General features: G+C 44.5%; 1 protein-coding gene across 1 annotated transcript in view; it reads left to right on the top strand.

Moving 5' to 3' along the window:
• Nucleotides 1-8,568: 8,568 nt before the first annotated feature.
• LOC308324148 (paralemmin-1-like) overlaps nt 8,569-20,333 on the top strand; it is a 35,966-nt gene continuing 24,201 nt past the window's right edge. Inside the window, exon 1 of the mRNA XM_080776100.1 lies at nt 8,569-8,717. The gene's annotated coding sequence lies outside the window, so the exon portion shown is untranslated. The remainder of the gene's footprint in view (nt 8,718-20,333) is intronic.

The raw sequence follows: 20,333 nt of genomic DNA, 5'->3' as shown, positions 1-20,333 counted from the left end.
GTGCGTAAACGCGCGCGCGTGTATCTCTCTCTCTCTCTCTCTCTCTCTCTCTCTCTCTCTCTCTCTCTCTCTCTCTCTCTCTCTCTCTCTCTCTCTCTCTCTCTCGGTGGGAGTGCGTGTCAGATTGAGAGCTCATTTGTATTCAAAGCTTGATTCCCCCACTCTCCCTCCCTCCGAGTCTCTCTTTCTCTCTCTCTCTGTAGGCCTACATCCAACCTTCCTCTCTTTCTCTGTCTAACCTCTGTCTCTCTCTCTCGATCTCTCTCCATCCCCTCAGATTTGTTGTGTGTTCCCCTCCCCTCCTCTGTGTTTGTGCAGACAGAGGGAGAGAGAGAGAGGTAGAGGACACAGTCGAGAGGAGGAGGGGGCTACCTCAGAGGAGATGAAGGGGAGGGGGCATGTGTGAGAAGAAAGGTCTCTGCGTGTGTCTGTACTATATTTGTGGGGACCAAAACAGATTTTTCTGGTCACCAAGAGGGAACTATAGTCACTTTTATGTTTTTATAATTTAAACCCTAGTGATTGGGCCCTCCAAGGGTCTATTATTGGCCACCTCCTTCATTCCCCTCTACACCAAATTTCTTTGCCAAACATTGCCGATCTGCAATACTTATATTTTTGCAGAATGTCCGCCTTATGCTGCATTCACATGGAATCAGGCAAGCGGTATAGACCAAGACGGCAAACAGCCAAACCTACTGGACGGCACGGAACGGTAAAAAGATTTATATATTTTAACATTGATGTCTACCGTTTACCGTTTACCGTCCTGCTCCCGTCCACTAAAATGACTTCCGGTTTGCCGTCTACCGCTTGCCTGATTCCATGTGAATGCAGCATTATGCCCTTCTGTAGTGGGGTAACGTTAGGGTATCAATTGCATTTAGGGCTTATGTTTAGAGTTGGGCGTGGACAGGGCCGGTTCTAGGCATAGGCGAACTATAGGCGGTCGCCTAGGGCCTCAACCACTGAGGGGGCCTCGTCACAGGGAGAAGATTCTTTTTTTTCATGTATCCCTTACATGGGCTACTGGCCACATGTGGCCCCCACCTAGCTTCTTAATTTTGATCTCAAAGTGCACCAGATTGAAGCATTTTCATGGCAAATTTACAATTTTTATCCGGCGTGGCAAAGCAGGAGGGGGGGGGGGGGGGGGCTCTGTATAATATGTTGCCTAGGGCCTCAAAAGGCCTAGAACCGGCACTGATGGTCGGGGGGGTAGGACCAAGGGATTTGGGATTTGTTTATAAACATTTTGGTATTTGTTTATAAACATTTGTGATTTGTTTATAAACATTTGTGATTTATTTATAAACCTTTTGGGATTTGTTTATAAACATTTGGGATTTGTTTACAAACATTTGGGATTTGTTTATAAACATTTGGGATTTGTAAGTCTCATGGGGGGGGGTAGGACCACTACCAGTTGACCTGTAGTAAGTCTCATGGTCGGGGGGGTAGGACCAAGGGATTTGGGATTTGTTTATAAACATTTTGGTATTTGTTTATAAACATTTGTGATTTGTTTATAAACATTTGTGATTTGTTTATAAACATTTTGGGATTTGTTTATAAACATTTGGGATTTGTTTACAAACATTTGGGATTTGTTTATAAACATTTGGGATTTGTAAGTCTCATGGGGGGGATAGGACCACTACCAGTTGACCTGTAGTAAGTCTCATGGTCGGGGGGGTAGGACCAAGGGATTTGGGATTTGTTTATAAACATTTTGGGATTTGTTTATAAACATTTTGGTATTTGTTTATAAACATTTGGGATTTGTTTATAAACATTTGGGATTTGTTTATAAACATTTGGGATTTGTTTATAAACATATGTGGCCCCCACCTAGCTTCTTAATTTTGATCTCAAAGTGCACCAGATTGAAGCATTTTCATGGCAAATTTACATTTTTTATCCGGCGTGGCAAAGCAGGAGGGGGGGGGGCTCTGTATAATATGTTGCCTAGGGCCTCAAAAGGCCTAGAACCGGCACTGGGCGTGGATGTGATAGTTTAGGGTTAGGTTTAGGGTTAGCGGGGCCCGTTTGGCACTTGCCTACTTGAACGATGCGAGTTGGAAATGCATGCCCCAGCACCCAGTTATTATGTCTGTGTCCCTTTTATGCTCATATATGGAGTTCTTGTCAGGCATGCCCAAATATGAAATCTATGCATGTCAGAACAATCATTGTGATGCCAGAACAGGCCAGCATATACAGTACAGATGGAGATATAGCCTATAGGGTGATCAGGTCCAGAGCCCGGGCAGATGCTTTTGTGCTAGTTCTGGACAACGGGCTATCCGACGGACTCGACACCGGGCACTGTGGTGGTGTGGAACGCATGCATGGAATTTGAAGAGTTTCGTGGATTACAGACGTACGTTTATAGATAGATGATAGTAATCGTAGGGGATTCATTCATTCTAGGTTATATAAATGTCTTGATGAATTGAATTCAGAGAACCCCTCTCAGGGCTTTTTATGTAATCCTTTTAGCATTATTCTATAACTGTATCATATTATACAAATGCGTTTTTTACACGCGCACACCCGGTTCAGAACCACAAGAAAAACTGCATGCGTCGTCGGTGCAAACTAATTACCCCGCCTGCACTTACTGGTCGTCCTACGTCACTCACTTGCCCTGGTCCTCACACCAGCGCTATGTTTGCATCTCCAAGCTAAAATCCCTTCTCTTCTCCCGTACCGTGACATCTATCAGTCTGCCACCATCATTCGTGATGCCATTCTACAACTGTGACATGCGTGTAAACTTCCCCTTCGCTTTATCTTCGCCAAAACAACCCACACCCCCACTAAAGTCACCGCTCTCTGTGTTACCCCCATGTCATTCTCCTTCTGCTCCAGCTCCTACACAACAAAAAGTGCCTATACAAGTGTGTGTGTGTGTGTGTGTGTGTGTGTGTGTGTGTGCTTTTTCCACCACTGCTCTCTCCCAAGGTGCCATTCTCCCACCGCCACCCCTCTGACAGACAGCCAGAGAGGCAAAGGAGGGGAGAGAACTGGAGAAGAAGAGGCAGGTGTCAAGGATATGCGGGATGAGAAGAAAAGGAGAGGACATGGGTTTTGTTTTAGAGCATGTGTGTGCTGCCTGCTTCTCTGAATGACTTGGACAGCTGCAGTTCCCTCAGCAGTCTGGAGGAAGTATGTTTTTTGTATATTTTGATATATTTAAACATACGTAATTCATTTTAAACTTGTGTACAAATATATCCAAATGAACCTTTATGATTCAATTTGGTCCCATTTGTATTCTCTCAGATTTTCAATGAGCACTGCCACAAACTGAGGATGTTTACCGTATAGCCGCCTAGGGAGAGCCCAGAGGTTTTGAATGAATGAAGAGAGAAGAGATCAAATCAGTGGTTGACGCAACTGCCTGGCCAGCCAGAAGGAGTCTCCACCTTACCAAGCCCTGCATTAATATAGCATTACCTCAGGGAGGTCGCTATAGCCACGCTCATTTACATACAGCCAGAGGCCCTTCTATACAGTATCTGACCTACATGTGATGTTTTAAATACACCTACAGTACACCACGGTGGCACAGCAGGGTGTCAACTTTATGTATGACTGTTATGCAACCTTACACTTACACCCATCAAATGCGCTCTCCCTTAATAATTAATTGACTACAGCTGGACTTTAAAATGGAAAGCACACTGTACTCATTGTTAATTTAACTCCAAAATGGACAATTACGGGCTGTTTAGTTATGGTTGAGGATTTTACTGTGTACTAGGGTGGTTGCGTTGGTAGATGTTGGTCACCAAGTCAGGGCTGTGAATTTAGTTGCAAATAAGGTAAATGATAGCCCTTGGTGAGGACAGAGAAGCCTATTGGCATGTGTAACAAGTTAAAGAGGGTGCTTCACTTTAACTTGTTACACATGCCACCCTTTTGTCCAAAGGGAATTTTTGTCATCAAACAAAAATCATCACAAATTCAATGGTTCACCATCAACAACAGTATAGCAAAACAGAGAGGCCGTATATGCATTAGCAATACACATGACATAATGTACTAGCACACAGGCATTGACCATAATAATATGGAGGTCTTAACGAAGCCCTTTTTCCAATTTAACTAATTATAAATTAATAGTGAATTTATTAGTGAATTAAAAATGCGAAAATGCACCCAGGGCCACAAGGAGGGGGGGGGGGGGCAATATCTCAATACTAGGGATGTCCCGATCACGTTTTTTGGCTCCGGATCCGATTCCAATCATTTGAAAATGAAGTGATTTCCGATCACCCGATCCGATCGGCACTGAGTGTCAACCACGCCGGAGCCAGGCCAGGCGGCTCCTACAGCCCTCAGTGGGATTGTCACAGTGGAGGAGATGAGATACGAGCCTGGCATCGTGGAAATGAGAAATCTGCCCCTTATTAGGCCGTTACGATTTACAGCACGTTGGATGTACCCCGTTCCCCTGGGTCTACTCCGCTCTGCGCCGAGCTACCCTGCCCCACTGCATCTCTACCTCTCTCTCTCTCCCTCTCTCTCTCCATCCCCCTCTTTCTGACCTGCTGGCCCAAAGACCCCCCCTCCACATACCACTCCTCCCCCCAACTAGCTCTCTGACTGATGTGTAGAGAGAACTGAGGGAGAAGGAAGGGCAAGGTAAAGGAGGAGGGGAGGGGAGGGGAGGGGAAGGAAAGAAAGAAAGAAAGAAAGAAAGGTGGGGAGAAGGTGCAGCACAAATTATTGTAAATTTGTTACCACGGAAACGCAGTTTCAAAAAGCTCAGTACAGTATACAAAAGCTCACATGCACACACAATGACTCAATGGGATGTATATGGTGTGTGTGTGTGTGTGTGTGTGTGTGTGTGTGTGTGTGTGTGTGTGTGTGTGTGTGTGTGTGCTTGTATCTATGTCTACCTACGTACGTATATACCTATCTATCTATCTATAATGTGTGTGTGTGTGTGTGTGTGTGTGTGTGTATATATATATATTACACACACACACACACATACACACACACACAACTTACGTATGTCTGTTGGCAGATGGATGTACAGTATAGTGTTTGTGTGTACGCCACGTTACTGCATGTGTACTGCATGTATCCATGCGTGAACAGCACTCCAGCATGCTTAAGAAAGACATCTGGATGTTTATTCTTTACCTTTTTGCAGCATGCCGTTACACGACTCATTTCAATTATTCAACGGATCGATTTTGTGGCAGTTTGACGTTCCGGCGGGGTGGTCATGCGAGAGAGGCTCGGGCCCGATGTGATGAGCCCACATTATTGAACCGAGAGCTGCCAGCGCACATCCACTCATGACCATTTAAATGCAGTATAAGTGAGAGTGGGAGACACCCTCTTTCCTTAACAACGCGCACCATCTCATCCATGAACAAAATCCTGCCGAGGCAAAGCCCCCCACCTCCCCCTTCCTATAGGGAAAATGGAGCACAAGTGCATGCTGCACCGCCCCCATCATATAAAATATATACGTTGACCTTTATGCATACATGAATTAACAGTCACACACACACACACACACACACCACACAAAATACCTCCTCTTTGAACCCCCCCACCACACATACACACACACCACACATCCCCCAATCTCCCGACACGCAAAACACAAAAAATGCATGCCGTACACCCATATCATATCCTATCATACCCAATCCCCACCCCCCTCCACAGTACACATACACACACACACACACACACACACACACACACACACACACACACACACACACAGACACACACACGTCCCATGGCCCAACATGCACACACACACAGACTGGGTCTCCTGGATCATTATGCCAGGAGCTCCAGCTGTGGTCTATAGGGGCCAGCTCATTAATCAGCGCTTCAACAAAGGACTACATTCCTGCACTATACCACGTTCCTTTGTCTGCATTGCCCACGGAGCCTGCCTTGATTCTGCCTGCTAAAGACAACACAAAGCTATGATGTATGGCTATATGTGACTCAAAAGCAGTGAAAGAACATCAACAGAAATGTATCCTGTTTTAAATCTGAAATATCTGTGAATGTAAGGTAAGAGTTGCCCTCTTTGAAACAAAAGGTTCCTGGTTCGATCCCTGGCTTCATGTCGAAGTGTCCTTGAGCAAGACACTGAACCCCTAACTGCTCCTACTGAGCAGGTTGGTGCCTTGCATGGTTTCCTCCACCGTCACTGTGTATGAATGTGTGAAAGTGAAATGCAATGTAAAGTGCTTTGTAGTCACTGTATATGCATGCAGTCCAGAGTCCATAGCCTAGTATACACTCTGCAAGTGACACCAAACAAGAGTCAAAGGCCAAAGGCCTACTAGAGGCCCTTAGAGTAGCCCTTAGGTAGTGCTCTGCCTTACACCTAACCTAAAGTGGTTTAAACCAAACCACATTGCCATCTTGAACCTAAACATTAGGGTAGTAATTATTGTCAGAAGTGAAGGGCGCTCTTATCATCGTACATCATTATACATCATCTCATTCCGGCCAATCACAATTTGCGTCATGTCATTATGACATGACTTAAAATTCTCGATTCATTGTCAATGGGAATGTTTGTGTAGGACAAAGTTTGCGCACACACACCAAAAGCTATAGTTATACAGCATGCATAAATGTTTGTGTTAGGAATTTTGTCATCATGATGTAAAATGTCTATTTGCTCAGACACTATGACGTAAAATTCTCCATTCATTGTCAATGGGAATTTAATGTTTGTGTATAGGACAAAGTTTGTGGACAGACACTAAAAGCTGGATATAGGAGAGGCTAGCGCCCCTCAAAAATCCATAGACTTTGCTGCCACATGACGTCACAAGTGGGTGCCTATGTTCTTTTTTTTTGTCCATAGACTTGGCTGGTTATGGGGGCGCATGAATTAGACAAACATTAAAACTCCATAGACCTGGATGCCACATGATGTCATGTCTGAAAGCCAGCAGACGCCCCTCAAAAATATATGTAACAGAGAAGCGCTACATGAATAGTGATGTCCAGGGTAACATGCAATGCGAGGGTTTAGAGTTGTTTTCCTATATTAAGCACATGGTATAGAATAGATCCACGTGGTCTCACGCAGGCTGTACTATTTTGTCCCAGGTATGCGCCAAGGAATTCCTCTCCGCGGGGCAATAACATGCCATCACCATAACAGCATGCAGGCCGCAGCTCCGCAAATGTCAAAGGGGTGGGGCGGGGGAGAGGGCGGGGGTCTACAGCAGGTGCTATCCCCTTTTCACGGTGATTGGAAAATAAATTCCATCTCATGTGATTTGATTTCACGATCGGTGCGGGTTGGCTATTATCTCCCCCCCCCCTGCAGGCCACTATACAGAATCCAGTGGAGTGGTCCCTTGCTCATGTACTCATGGGGTCTGGGAGAGGGAGCCCCTCAGGCGTTGAGACAAATGATGCATGTTATTGTGAACACAGCAGATGGGGGTCCTCCTGAGGAGGCAGAGGATGAGGATGTATAGTAGAAGCCGTAGTAATGAGATGTAAATAGAAGCGACTCAGATCTTCCGAGGAGGTTGGAGGGGAGACGCTGCATAGATAACCTGAGTGACAGGTAGATAACCTGAGTGACAGGTAGATAACCTGAGTGACAGGTAGATAACCTGAGTGACAGGTAGATAACCTGAGTGACAGGTAGATAACCTGAGTGACAGGTAGCAAACCTGCGTGGAAATGGATGACATTTGTCAAATGAGCAGTGGTGCTGGTGCTGCTGCCTCACACAGAGATGGTTATTACAAACATAAGGGGCTCCATGTGGGTGGAATCATGGACCTGGCTAGCACAATGACAGGGTCATGGGTTGGAACAATGATTTATACTATAGGCAAAGGCAATCAATCACTATCTGTGACTACTTCTAGTAATTGGGTTAGTCCAAATGTCATCAAACTTGTCTTGTTATTTGATCTACCTGCCCTGCAACCCAAGGGGACCAGACTGATGTGGAAACCAATGACAGAGGCCTACAGTATATATCATATTATGCATATAGCTGTGGACTGACTGGGCTCTCCTGCCAAACTACTTTCCGTTATTTTAACTAGCCTACATGACATGTAGTAGGCCTAGTCCTATATGCAAATTCTGGACTTGTGGCTTATATAGCCTTTTAAATACGCCTTTTAGGCCAATCTTTAAACCAACGGTCACATTAACTATTTTAACCTGGCGTATCTATTTTGGGCATGTCAGGCTAAAAAAAGAAAAACAGAAAAGAAAACTCAATGCATCGACCTAGATCGGCTATTTACTCGCCTAGGACGATTATGAAACAGTGCGAACTGCGATGTGATTTGTAGCCTATTATTTATGGAAGGGATGGCGGGGACAGGGACACATGTGGACTGTGGGCATCTATAGGCTTTCAGCGCAGCGCAGAGTTCTGCTCTGGTCCTCCTAACTTCCACAACTCGTGTGGTCACTCCCACTCCCACTACGGAATGTGAACTTGGGCAATGTTGTCCCCCCCCCCCCCCCAACCTCCCACCCACCCACACACACACACACACACATACGGTCACACAAGCAGTGGAGCCAAGCGGGACATAACGTTACTAAATGTAGAGAAAACTGAATGTGACAGCAAACTTGTTCTTGCAGCCTCGCTCATTTGGCGAAGGCGAACGCCAATTAGTGCGCGCTGTGGAGTTTGCGGTTTCTGCGTCTTGAAGTTGTGAAAGGTAAGGGGCACGATGCATTATGAATGTATTCTCGCCCGAAAACTACTTTTCTTTACTGCACACGGTCGGGGACAGCCAGGGTGCAAATGCCCCACGTTCGGTCGTGCTGCAGTCCGGAGTCACACCTCCGCGACACCGGGGTACGGTCCGGGACGCAACTGGTCTGCGTGCATGATTCAATGAGTCGATATATTGAACTGAATATTGTAACTCTTATCTCCAGTAAGGCCATGCCAATTGCTTTATTCGTGTGATTGGAAGTCGTGCTTGTATTACTGCTTTTAACCCGACACTGTCGACACGTTATGTGTGGCGTTTTTAAAATAAAATACCAGCTTATAGTATAGCCAGGAGTGAAGTATAAACAAGGCGTTAGGATTTATAAGTCGTTTTTAGAATCCTCCTCCTCAGGAGCTTCTCAAGCCTAATAGCCTACATCCCAATTAACTTTTGTTAAGGGTTAAGGCTTATGATAGCCTATAGGCCTATATCTGATAGGCCTACTCTTTGTGCATCCAAAAGTAATGGGCAAAATGTTATTATAGGCCTAAAGCAGGACATACTTAGGCCTACATGATCCCTTTTCTTTTCTTTTCTAACAACAACAAAGTCAGATAATTCAGTGTTTATTACCCAGTTCACTGCAGATATCCTATTGGCTACTATACAGGCAATCTAGGGCAGTGGTTCCCAAACCTTTTCATGTCAAGGACCCCCAAATTGATACTATTTGGAAAATATATGGCAGGGACCGGGACCCCCATAAGACAAGATTTTGATAGCTCTAGCAGTGATTCGCAACCCGTTTAATTTCAAGGACCCCCAGTTTGACCTGCATTAGGCTACAGACCCCCATTTAATGGCATTTCTATCTCTGGGACCACAATTTATATTGTACAAATATTAAAATCAATGTTAATTTAACTCTGTATTTGTATGTACACTGTATTTGTACACTCTCAGAGTTACAGTCCCATAAGGGTCCATTTGGTTCCAAAGTAAACAGACCCCCTGGAACTCTCTCAAGGACCCCTGGGGGTCCCCGGACCCCACTTTGGGAACCACCGATCTAGGGTTTACCTCAAACAAATTGCAACAGAGAAACTCAACTTTTTTTTGTTTCATAAATATGTCAATAATAACATATCAAAAGTCCTAAGAAATTAGAGTAGGGAAACACAAAATAGGTTTCCCACATTGACACCCATGTTATACAGTGGTCTAAACATGTTAAACATGTTTTCTTGTCTAATTGCCACACGAAAGGTTAATTTCTCTCCACAATCAACCAGACACTGTGGTGGATGGTTTTAATTTTGCTACAAAGCAAACTTTTTAGTTTTGCTAGTAAATAAGTTTGTCTCATTAGTTTAAGTCTGTTTGTGTGTCTCTCATACACTATAAACAATATAGTCTATACAGGCTTATAGGCTATCAGCTGTTCTGTTCACACACACACATGTAGGCGCGTGTGCGCGAGTGCACGTGCGTGACGTGCCATGGTACCGAATAATAGATGATAGAATGTGGCTGGTGTTGCTGAAACCTCAGTAAACAACCTGCCATTCATGGGGTTGATTCAAGACTATGCATCATCCTACTGTAGTAGTAGTAGTAGTGGGCAGCTCATCAACAAGCAGCCCTGGTCAATGAGAGAAGATACAGAACTCTAAAGCGGCCCAAAACTGTCACATGGTGACAAATGGCCCTGGGACATTTCTGTCCGCCGGCCAAAAGCACAAGGATCCAATTTAGTCCCGCGTTTGCTGTTATTAAGTGTCGTGGCTGCATTCCAGCTACTGCCACAAACACCACCACTTTCAGCAGCGCTTATATCACCACCACAGTTACTACCATAGATGCCATGTCTGCTTATTATAAACGACTTTGCAGGCTTAGTGTTTCAGTTTCTGTATAGTCGCTTGTAAATATTGGTAGCTGTGTGTTGCTGTGTAGTTTGGTCTTGCTTCTGAAGTGTAGTACCTTATTTGGGCTTGGTTCCTAATGTCATTTAAACCAGTGGTTCTCAAACATTTTCAAAGGACCCCCCAAATGAATATGTATTTGTCTACCGACCATCTAAAAGTATTTTCTGCCAGGGACCCCCATACCAGATTTGTTGTTAAAATGTCTACCAGCTTGTAGATCTAGAATGTTTGTAGATCGGCTATTTTCAAATTGCCAATGTTTATGAAGATCCCATGTGGCCTACAGTATATACGGTAGTCACTTCTTTTGGGCTTGTGTCACTTCTGTTGGTCTAAGCACCCTTTATCTCTGCGGTCTGGCTGTTCCCATGCAACTCTATTCTCCAACGATAAAGCACTAATGTCTTCTGTTGAGTTTTAACTGTCTGCTGGGTGATAATCTAACCGTCTGTTGAGTGTTAATCTAACTGTCTGTTGAGTGTTAATCGAGAGTGCACAAATATGTGTCCATGTGGGACGAGAGAGAGAGTTATAGGGACAGGCAGGGAGGCAAAGCATTTCAAAATGTCTGTGACTCCAGTCCTACATGCCTCTGGCTTTGCCGACTCAAGTTTGCGCCCAACTATTAATTTTAGCGTTAAAGAAGACTTTTAACTGGATTGCATATTTCATTAATCTAAAAGCATTCAGCTTCAGTTGAGAATGGATGAGCCAGGACTTGGCAGTCGATTGCAGAGCTTTCATCTGGCACACCCGCAGGCTGTAGGCTACAAAAGCAGAGATTTTGGCAAAAGAATGGTTATTGGATCAATTTGGGGCCAAGTTTAGAATCCAATAGAGTGAAAAGGAACTTGCAGACTTCTCAGAACTAACAATGTAATGTAGAGGTCCAACACTCTGTTCTATATACGACAATAAAAGTCAAATAAAATGGATGTTGTATGGGTGGGTGACTGACACCATGGCCTTTGGACAGCTGGGCAGTCCTGCATAGCTAATAAAACACCCTGTTGTCAGTCCGAACACTACATGCAGTTTACAGTAATTATGTTGAGGGGATTATGAGGATATTTAAACTGTGTAATATACTGAGCTAAATAATATTTGTGAGGACGTGACTGTGTTAATTAATAACCAACCTTCAGTGAATATATCGGTGAAACAGGATTTCCAAAATACAGCTGATTTGGCAGTGTTTGCCTGTGTAATGGATTAGCCATGCCTGAAGCTCATGGTCCTAATATCTCCCCTGCCTGGCCAAGAGGGTGATTCCCTCTCTCCTATATATATGTTTGGGAGACCCACGGTTTAAACCTCGGGTGTTACAACGGTGCCATATTGTTGACCCGGATCGGGTGTCATTGGGGTAGTCTTGGGGGGCATTATTACATCTGCATAATCCATAGTTCACAACGATACCACTGCACTCTAACCATACGTCATCATGCTCAAAATGCATCTGTCATTTATTTATACAGAACATACAATATAGACAGCATATGCATACGATATAGGACACTTTGGGCCAAACCCTGCTGTACACACGGATGTTTACAGCAGTGGGTCTGGAGACCCCCAGGGGTCCTTGAGGGGATTCCACGGGTTCTGTCCCCAGACAAATTATTGACAGTCAGGAACCAAATGGACCCTGTCTTCGATTCTATAACTCAGAGAGCTACACATTATGCTAATTATCTGGGGAGTGGGGACCCCCCTAAAATAATTTGGGTAGCGACCACCAGTGGTCCTCGGTTCAGTCCCGGCTCTTCCAGGCTTTGTGTCCCTGTGTGTGTGTGTGTGTGTGTGTGTGTGTGTGTGTGTGTGCGTGTGCGTGTGCATGCGTGTGTATGTGTGCGTACATGGTGCACTGCTCTGAATAGAACACTTGACATCCGTAGTAATACTGTATAATAACTAGTTTTTCTGTTTTTATGAATTATGACTAAAATGTGTGATTAAAACTACATGGTATTTCATTCAAAAATACTATAAACTAAATAAAGATTTGCTGTCAAAATCAACACCACGCTGTATGCATGAGAGAGAAGGAGTGGAGGGAAGGGTGTAATATCATGCGCACAGTCTGCCAATGTTACGAGCCTCTAGATGGGCGCCAGAGGCCCTCAATAAGACACCCACATGCTGAGGTAAAGGGCCTCATTACGGAGAGCCTCACCGGGTGAGTGTCGGGCAGCGCTGGACGAAAGTACATTTACTCAAAGTACTGCATACTGAAGTGCTTCTCAAACATTTTCATCATGGTCTCATATGAAAATGCTTTGTGCCAGGGGACACGCCCAGAAGAGACATTTTGTGTTCAAAAATCTTTCAGTTCACAGAATTGTTCTGAAGTTTTCAAAAAATAGCAGATGTACAAGCTCACAACGCGTTGCATCATGGTGAATCGTGAGCCTGTATATCTGCTATGTTTGATTAGCCAATAAAATATGGATGAAGAAGGGGTCCTAATGAGTGTGATGCTGTATTGACACATTTTGCTGGTACCCCCCTGGAACCAAGGACCCCTGGGGGGTCCCCACTTTCACACTTTCAGAACTACTGCTGTACTCTTTGAGGTCAGAAATGGCACCCATCCCTAGTAGGCAGTGCTGGTATTACTACTTTTACTTTAAACAAATGGGAGAACTTCCCCCACCCCACCACTGGTGTTGTAGGAAGGGAGGCAGGAAGAAGAGGAGGGGAGGGGAGGTGGAGGCAGGAGGAAGAGGAGGGGTGGTGGAGGAGGAGGCAGGAGGAGAGAGAGAGAGAGAGAGAGAGAGAGAGAGAGATGAAGGGACATGACTCGTTTGGACTGCATCTGGAGTGAATCTTGAAGTGCCGTCCCGCTGTGCAAGGCTTTTCCGCGGCCCTGGTTCAAAGCATAGCTATCACACAGAGGAGAGGAGCTATCTCACAGGCATTGCAAGAATGCACGAATGCACATAATAAAAGCCTGACAGAGATATAGGTATGGCTCATATGTACTGTATCTGCAATTATTTGACTTTTTTGGATGACGGAAATGAGTATTTCTACATTGCACTATTGATACGTTTACGTAAAGAAATCTATTTATTTTTCCTACCACTGCTGAATGGCTGATGCCCTTTGTGTCCGGCAAAGATATTTCTTTTGAACACCAGACAGCTCAACTCGGTGGAACATGAGAGATGGGGGAAAGCTACTTGAGCAAGTTTGATTCACCATTTGTGTGTCGCGTGTGCCTCGGGCTGCCGCGGCCTCCGACAGCTGTTCTATGATACTGCAGGAATTCACTTGCTCTGCAAAATAGGCTATATATGCGGCCTGTGGATAATGCCTTTTAATTTGTAGATTGTATGGTTTTAACACAAAACCCTGTCCTCCAAATACACAGTACAATCCTCAATGTTAACTCAGAGAGTGTACGAATGGTGGAGCCATAAATGTCCAAATGTCCATTCCATTTGTACTCTGACCTGTACAATCTGTGTTATTTGCACAAAACAAACACGTACTTCTCTATGACCTCTTTTCAATCAAGCCCAGTTCGATTCCTGCATTACTTTTTTAATGCTTCAAAGACTGGCTGCCTAATAAAGAAATTGCATTAGACTCAGAGTGCAAAGACCTACAGTATGGCGGCCAGCGGGTCCATTTGTACACCTTACACACACATAGGGTTGTGGTTGTTTTTCCCTGCAATTTAATATTGTTGTTTGTGGTATGACTTCCACACAGAATGAATGCACAGCGATTTTCATAATGGTTTATTTTGTTAAGTTTGATTTGCTTTAAGTTTCCGATTTGCTCGGACTCAGTAAGGCGGTGCTTCTCAAAGTGGGGTCCGGGGAGCCCCAAGGGGTCCTTGGGGGGTACCAGGCAGGCGGTCTTTGCTTCTGGGGGTCCCTGGCACAACATATTTGGGGAGATAGGGACATGACAAGACAGCAAGTTTGAGAAGCTCTGTAGCGGTAATTTTATAAATAGATCTGATTTGTTTCATTCCAGGCTGTCGAATTAAAATCCTCCTGTTCACAACTTGGAGGCAAGGGATCAGGCATCGCCTCAATTATCACCTCCTTCCTCTCTCTGCACCTCTCCTCTCCCCACACCACCCTTCCTCTCCTCTCGGCTGTTGACGTGTTAGTTCCTGGTTGGTGGAAGCAGATTCTCTCTCTCTCTCTCTCTCTCTCTCTCTCTCTCTCTCTCTCTCTCGGTTGGATTTGCAGCTAATGGGGCCTTTGATATCCCCATTTCTGTTATTATTATTTTCTTATCAAATTGAACCTTGGGTTTGTACATCTTTCTGCGACTCCGCCTCCTTCCTTCACTCCGCTGTCCTGTTCCTTCTCTGTCTCACTAGAAAGGCTTGTGTCTGTCAGCAGGCTTCATGGTGACAGAGCAACATAATACAACGTATATTGGTGCCTGCAGGACACAATGAGCTGGTGAATCAGCTCTATGTCATGATGGACAGACACCATTAAACACATAACACCCCCCCCCCCCCCTAGCGTCATCACAGACAAAGGAATGATATGACCATGCTACCTAACCTCTCTCAGACACTCCCCTCTCTCAATCTCTCCCTCGCTCGAGTCCCTCCCTACCCCGCCCCCCTCTCAATTTTTACGTAGGAAAGGGAAGATAATGTAACATTTGTCTGGGAAACCATTTTGACCAAATGTATACCCACTTCCCATTACCACAGTGGACATGTCCCTGGTGACATGTCCACTGTGGGTTACGCTTCATTGCATCTACCCATTCATGTTTTAACACTGCAAAATCCTCATTTTTAATTGACGGTCCTCTCATGAGTTAAATGAACACAGAGAATTTGAATGAACTTGCATCCAAGTGCACGTGAATCCAGCCTAAGGAACAGACCGATATTTAAAGAAACCGTGCATAATATGCCATCTTTCTTTTCCTTTTTTTAATTACAGAATTTTGAAAACGCCAGTAAACTGAGAATATAGTGCTGAGCATCCTGTGCTGTGCTGTGCTGCTGCGTTCACTACCATTCATTGTCAATGGAAGCCAGCGGCATGAAGATGCAAAGATGCAGACTTCAGTCTGTCTGTCTGTCTGCCTGCATGCCTGTCAACATTGAGTCAACATTATGTTAAAGCCCTGGTTGGAGTTCACCACACATCATCCAGTGAAATGCTCTGGCACACTTACCCACTGACAGCAGTGCACTGAATGCCTACTGTATTTCATTACAGTCCTAACTGTTGGAACCCACAAATTACCCTGGGCGCCGTTCCACTGGCCATGAAATTAGCCTTTTTATTTCATAGTCAATGAAGTCTCTCTCCCTCTCCGAAAAGGTTTCACTTTGGGTCGCCACAAATTAGATGTTTGGCTCTAGCTTTGGCTGATGAAGTCACACATTTAAAACGACTCCCGATGGCGATCCAGAATAGCCTTGTAAATCCTGTTTTTTAAAGTGCGTCCTGGGAAGGATTTCATTGTTATTCGGTGCACCTGTCCACCCTGGCTTCAGCCAGTGAGCACATGGAGACGTTGAATAATAATAATAATATCTCAAACTTTTATATGCCTAGCGCTTTTCTGAGTATCCAAAGACACTTCACATGGGGGAGTGGAGGAAGCAACAAAAATGTAGGCTATTATTTAAAACTTTACAAATTGACGTTAAGTTTAAAAACGTGTTAGCTATAAGGAAAGCAATATTGAAGAGGTGGGTTTTGAGGGTGGTTTTGAAGGTTTGGCAGGTGGGGGCATCTCAGGCGTTTTAGGGAGTGCATTCCACAGGGTCGGGGCAGCAAAGGCAAAAGCTCTGGGACGTGGAGGAGGTTTGCATCACCAGACCTGAGGGAGCGGGAGGGGACATGATATTTGAGGAGATGGCAGAGGTCGGGGGGAGCCAGGTTGTTTAGTGCTTTGTAGGTGCTTAGTAGTGAAGCCTTGCTCTGTGGCACACCGTATATAATCCTTAAATACACCATGATTTTATCTGCAGTATGAGCACTGTTGCCATGTCCACTTAGATTACAAGCCACTTTGGGCTTCTTTTTTCTGTAAAGTTGCTTGTACATATTGAATGCATTTTTTGTGAAATGTAGTTACTTATTTAGCTTGCATGCTGCCAAATGTTTCAAGTATTATTTAAACCAGTCGTTTTCAAATATTTTCATGCCAAGCTTGCTGTGAGCGTGTAGATTTTAGAGGTTTAGAGTGCTCATCTGGCCTTGTCCCTTCTTTTGGGCTTGTTTTCCTAGACCTGTTGCTCGTTTCTCTCACACAATCATCTGGCAACACTGAGTATGAGAGCTCTCCCCCCTGTGCAGAGCTCATGACTGACCCACCCCAATGACGTACGTTTCTTCCCCAGTCAAGAAAGAGAGGCGAAGAAACAGATGTTGCAGCTGATGGGAGACCTAAAATACAAGGTGTCATTTAGCGATTATAATTTACTGCAGGATGTCATGCTAAATTCATTCTGATTATACACACACCGGTGTGTCGCGCACCGAAAATAACAGGTCTCGCAAAGTGTTGCATTGCAACATGTTGAGAGCTCGTTAGGATCTGCTATTTTCAGCTCGCCAAACCAGGGTGCAACAAAGTAAACCAGCTTTGATGACAATAAGTGGGAATGTTTAATCTCGTTGTGTTTGATGCTGTAGCTGTCAATTACTGTACATACTACTATCTGTGTGTGTGTGTGTGTGTGTGTGTGTGTGTGTGTGTGTGTGTGTGTGTGTAGTTGTGTGCCAATAATCAAGGTATTGATTTAAAGTGACATCGGCCTGCCTTTCCTCAAAGTCACATCATGGGCTCACGCAGCATGAGAAAGAAAAGGTTAGGTGAACAACAGGTGGTCTGGTGCACTGTGATTGTCACCTTATGGAACACCAGACAACCATGTTAAAGTGTCTCAAGTGGGACAGAGAGTTAATTAGGTGTTAATTGGCTGGTAAGGTCCAGGTCCCGGGAAAGGGGGACATTTCAGATGGGAAGGGTGGAAAAGCCCAAAGGATGTTTTATTTGTATTTTTAGTTACTTTATTTTAGTTACCTTCACTTGGTTCTAAACTTGTTTCTAATGGTTATTTCAATCTGTTCCTTCCTCCTCTACCAAGGCATCATGGGAGGAGAATGGAAGAGCTTAGTGAGAGGGAGCCACCGCAGCGTATAACAAATACTCCCGTTTATGTTTTTGGCACGGTGTTGCTGTGGCTGTGGGCAATGGCTGTGTGTGTGTGTGTGTGTGTGTGTGTGTGTGTGTGCCTAGTTATCATAGAAGAGAGTATATCTTATCTCCATGATTCAACCTTTTGTGTTTTGCTGTAAATGAACGCCCTAGTTGATCACACTGCAACGATGTCACACAAAGTATCAAAAGTAGCAGATCCACAAGCGTTTCAATCTGCTACTTATGATGCTTTTGAACTTGAATCATGAAAAGCAACGGTTTCGGACGAGACGAGATATGACAATCAGTGGAAGTCGAACCCTTTCAGAGATAATTTGTGTGACGCTGTTGCGAGGATCTATAGGGCAACGAACAAAAAAGAAACACAAAAAGTTAGAACATATATGTACGATATAGTACAAGGGGTTAAAAGCAGTGCGCAGTTGTCCGCACTAAAACACAACTTGACATACATGGTCTCAACGGTGTGTCGGAGTGTTGACCAGTCCACTGGGTCCAGTAGCGTGTGGACTCGTACCAAAAACTACTGTACAGTACATAGCTCTCTGGGCGGAGGAGGGAGGGAGAACTTAATGTGTGTGTGGCCTGTAACAGGTGTCGGGTTAAGTTAGGGGGGCGGAAAACAGCTGATTGAGAGGTGTAAAGGTCAGAAAGCTTAAAGTGGAGACCAGATTCACCTACTGAGCCTCTGACACGCACACACACATGCACACACACACACACACACACACACACACACAGAGGGGGATCAGCAGAGTGCGGTCAACCGATTGTGTGTGGACACTAACTTTAGTCAACTCGGGCAGTCATGGAAGAAGTACTCTTGATTATTTTCTTCTGTCTATCAACATGCCAACACGCCAACTCCTAAATCTTAATGCCAAATCCTAGCCCTAGCCCCCGACCTGAATAGTGTAAACTTAACCCTAGAAATATTCTGTAAACTTAAAACAGCCGTTTCTCTTGTGAGGACCAAGACAATGCAAATAAAAAGCACATGAACCCGTGGACTTTCGCCCTCTGCCGAGATTGACGTCAGACTTCGGTGCTCTACTGGCTCAGTGGCAAACGATGTTTTTATGAGCAGCTTGTAAATGAAAAAGCACATTCGTTTGATCACCGGGTCACTTGTAATTGAATGGGAAATGGCAGCACTCTGGTCTTTGCGGCATTTTGCGACGAATATTGTAAATACTTTGGACACGTTTGACAGGAACTATTGATTGTGATTGTTACTAGATCAGATCTGGAGCATCGGCTGCCTTCCTGCTGAGGCAGAGACTGACTGTGATCTGCAATGCTGCACAGCCGGATCCTTCCATCTGCACAGCCTCGCATATCGTTGCTGTCGGCCAGAAACCGCTCATCTCCATATTCTAACCTTTTGTGTTTTTTCGTAATTGCAAATTGCAGACAGGTGCTCTTTTATGGTGGTTTTAAAGGAGGGTAGGGACTCGGGAGCATGTATGTAGTTGTATTTTATTTTAACCTTTAACCAGGCAGTATGGCCTGGCAAGAGGCTTGTGTAAACGTGACATTAGCCTACATTAAGAATGACTACATGCATTCACTTGCGGTCTTGCTACAGTGTACACATAATTGCTTCTGCCTTCTTGTGCAATGTGCATGCAACCAAGTGTATACTCTACAGTACATCTGTCCATTGGGAGCAGCATGCCTCTTTGAGCTTTTAGAGACTATACTGCAACAAGACCACGGCCATGACCCATGATCTTGATGAGTGCATCTATTAACCATTTAGCCACTCATTATCGTTGTGCAGCTATTGGGCCAAGGTTCGTTTGCCACGCTAAGCACGATGGCACAGCAGAGGATGCATGCTGAGCACATGAACATGGACGCGGGATGATGAACATTAGTCATTGTATGTTAAGTGCAAATGAAATCAGTGGTTCTCAAACGTGTTTTGTGCCAACGGACCCCCAACTTCATATAGAAGAGAACACTTTCAAGATTTTTATGTATAAATCTGCAGTGGTTGGAGGTTGGTCTCCCTACTCGACTAGGACACCTACTGGTTGTCAAGTAGTACTGCATGAAGCTCATAAGCACAGTCCATCCCCTTGCCAGAGTGGTAGAAATGTAGGCCTACAATTTTCCACTAATAAAATATTGTACTTTTACTGTACTTTTTTATTATAAAAATGTACTAGTTACTTTGTACATTTTGATTACCCTATTGGCCTGATTATAAGACTATGTTTCTTTCCAATGAAGATATCCTAAAAAGACTATTTGACATTCAACCCTTTCTCCACAAATCATTTTATCGTCTTATAATCAGAGTCATCGTATTCGGCACAATATGGTATAATCACAAAACTAGATGGCAAATGTGAGTACTTCTTCCACCACTGGTACAGTAGATACACTCATGATCTCTTGGCCCAGGAATGGAAGGAATGACTTACTGTATGTAATGTATAGCAGGTGTTCTGAGTTATGCAGTGGTCGATGCTAGCATACAGTACATCAAGCTCTCCAGGAATTTGCCAAG

Source organism: Protomyctophum bolini, assembly GCF_963924005.1.
Source record: "Protomyctophum bolini genome assembly, chromosome: 11".
NCBI lineage: Eukaryota > Metazoa > Chordata > Actinopteri > Myctophiformes > Myctophidae > Protomyctophum > Protomyctophum bolini.
The sequence above is the reverse complement of the archived record's forward strand: the minus strand, read 5'-3'. Positions and strand labels throughout refer to the sequence as shown.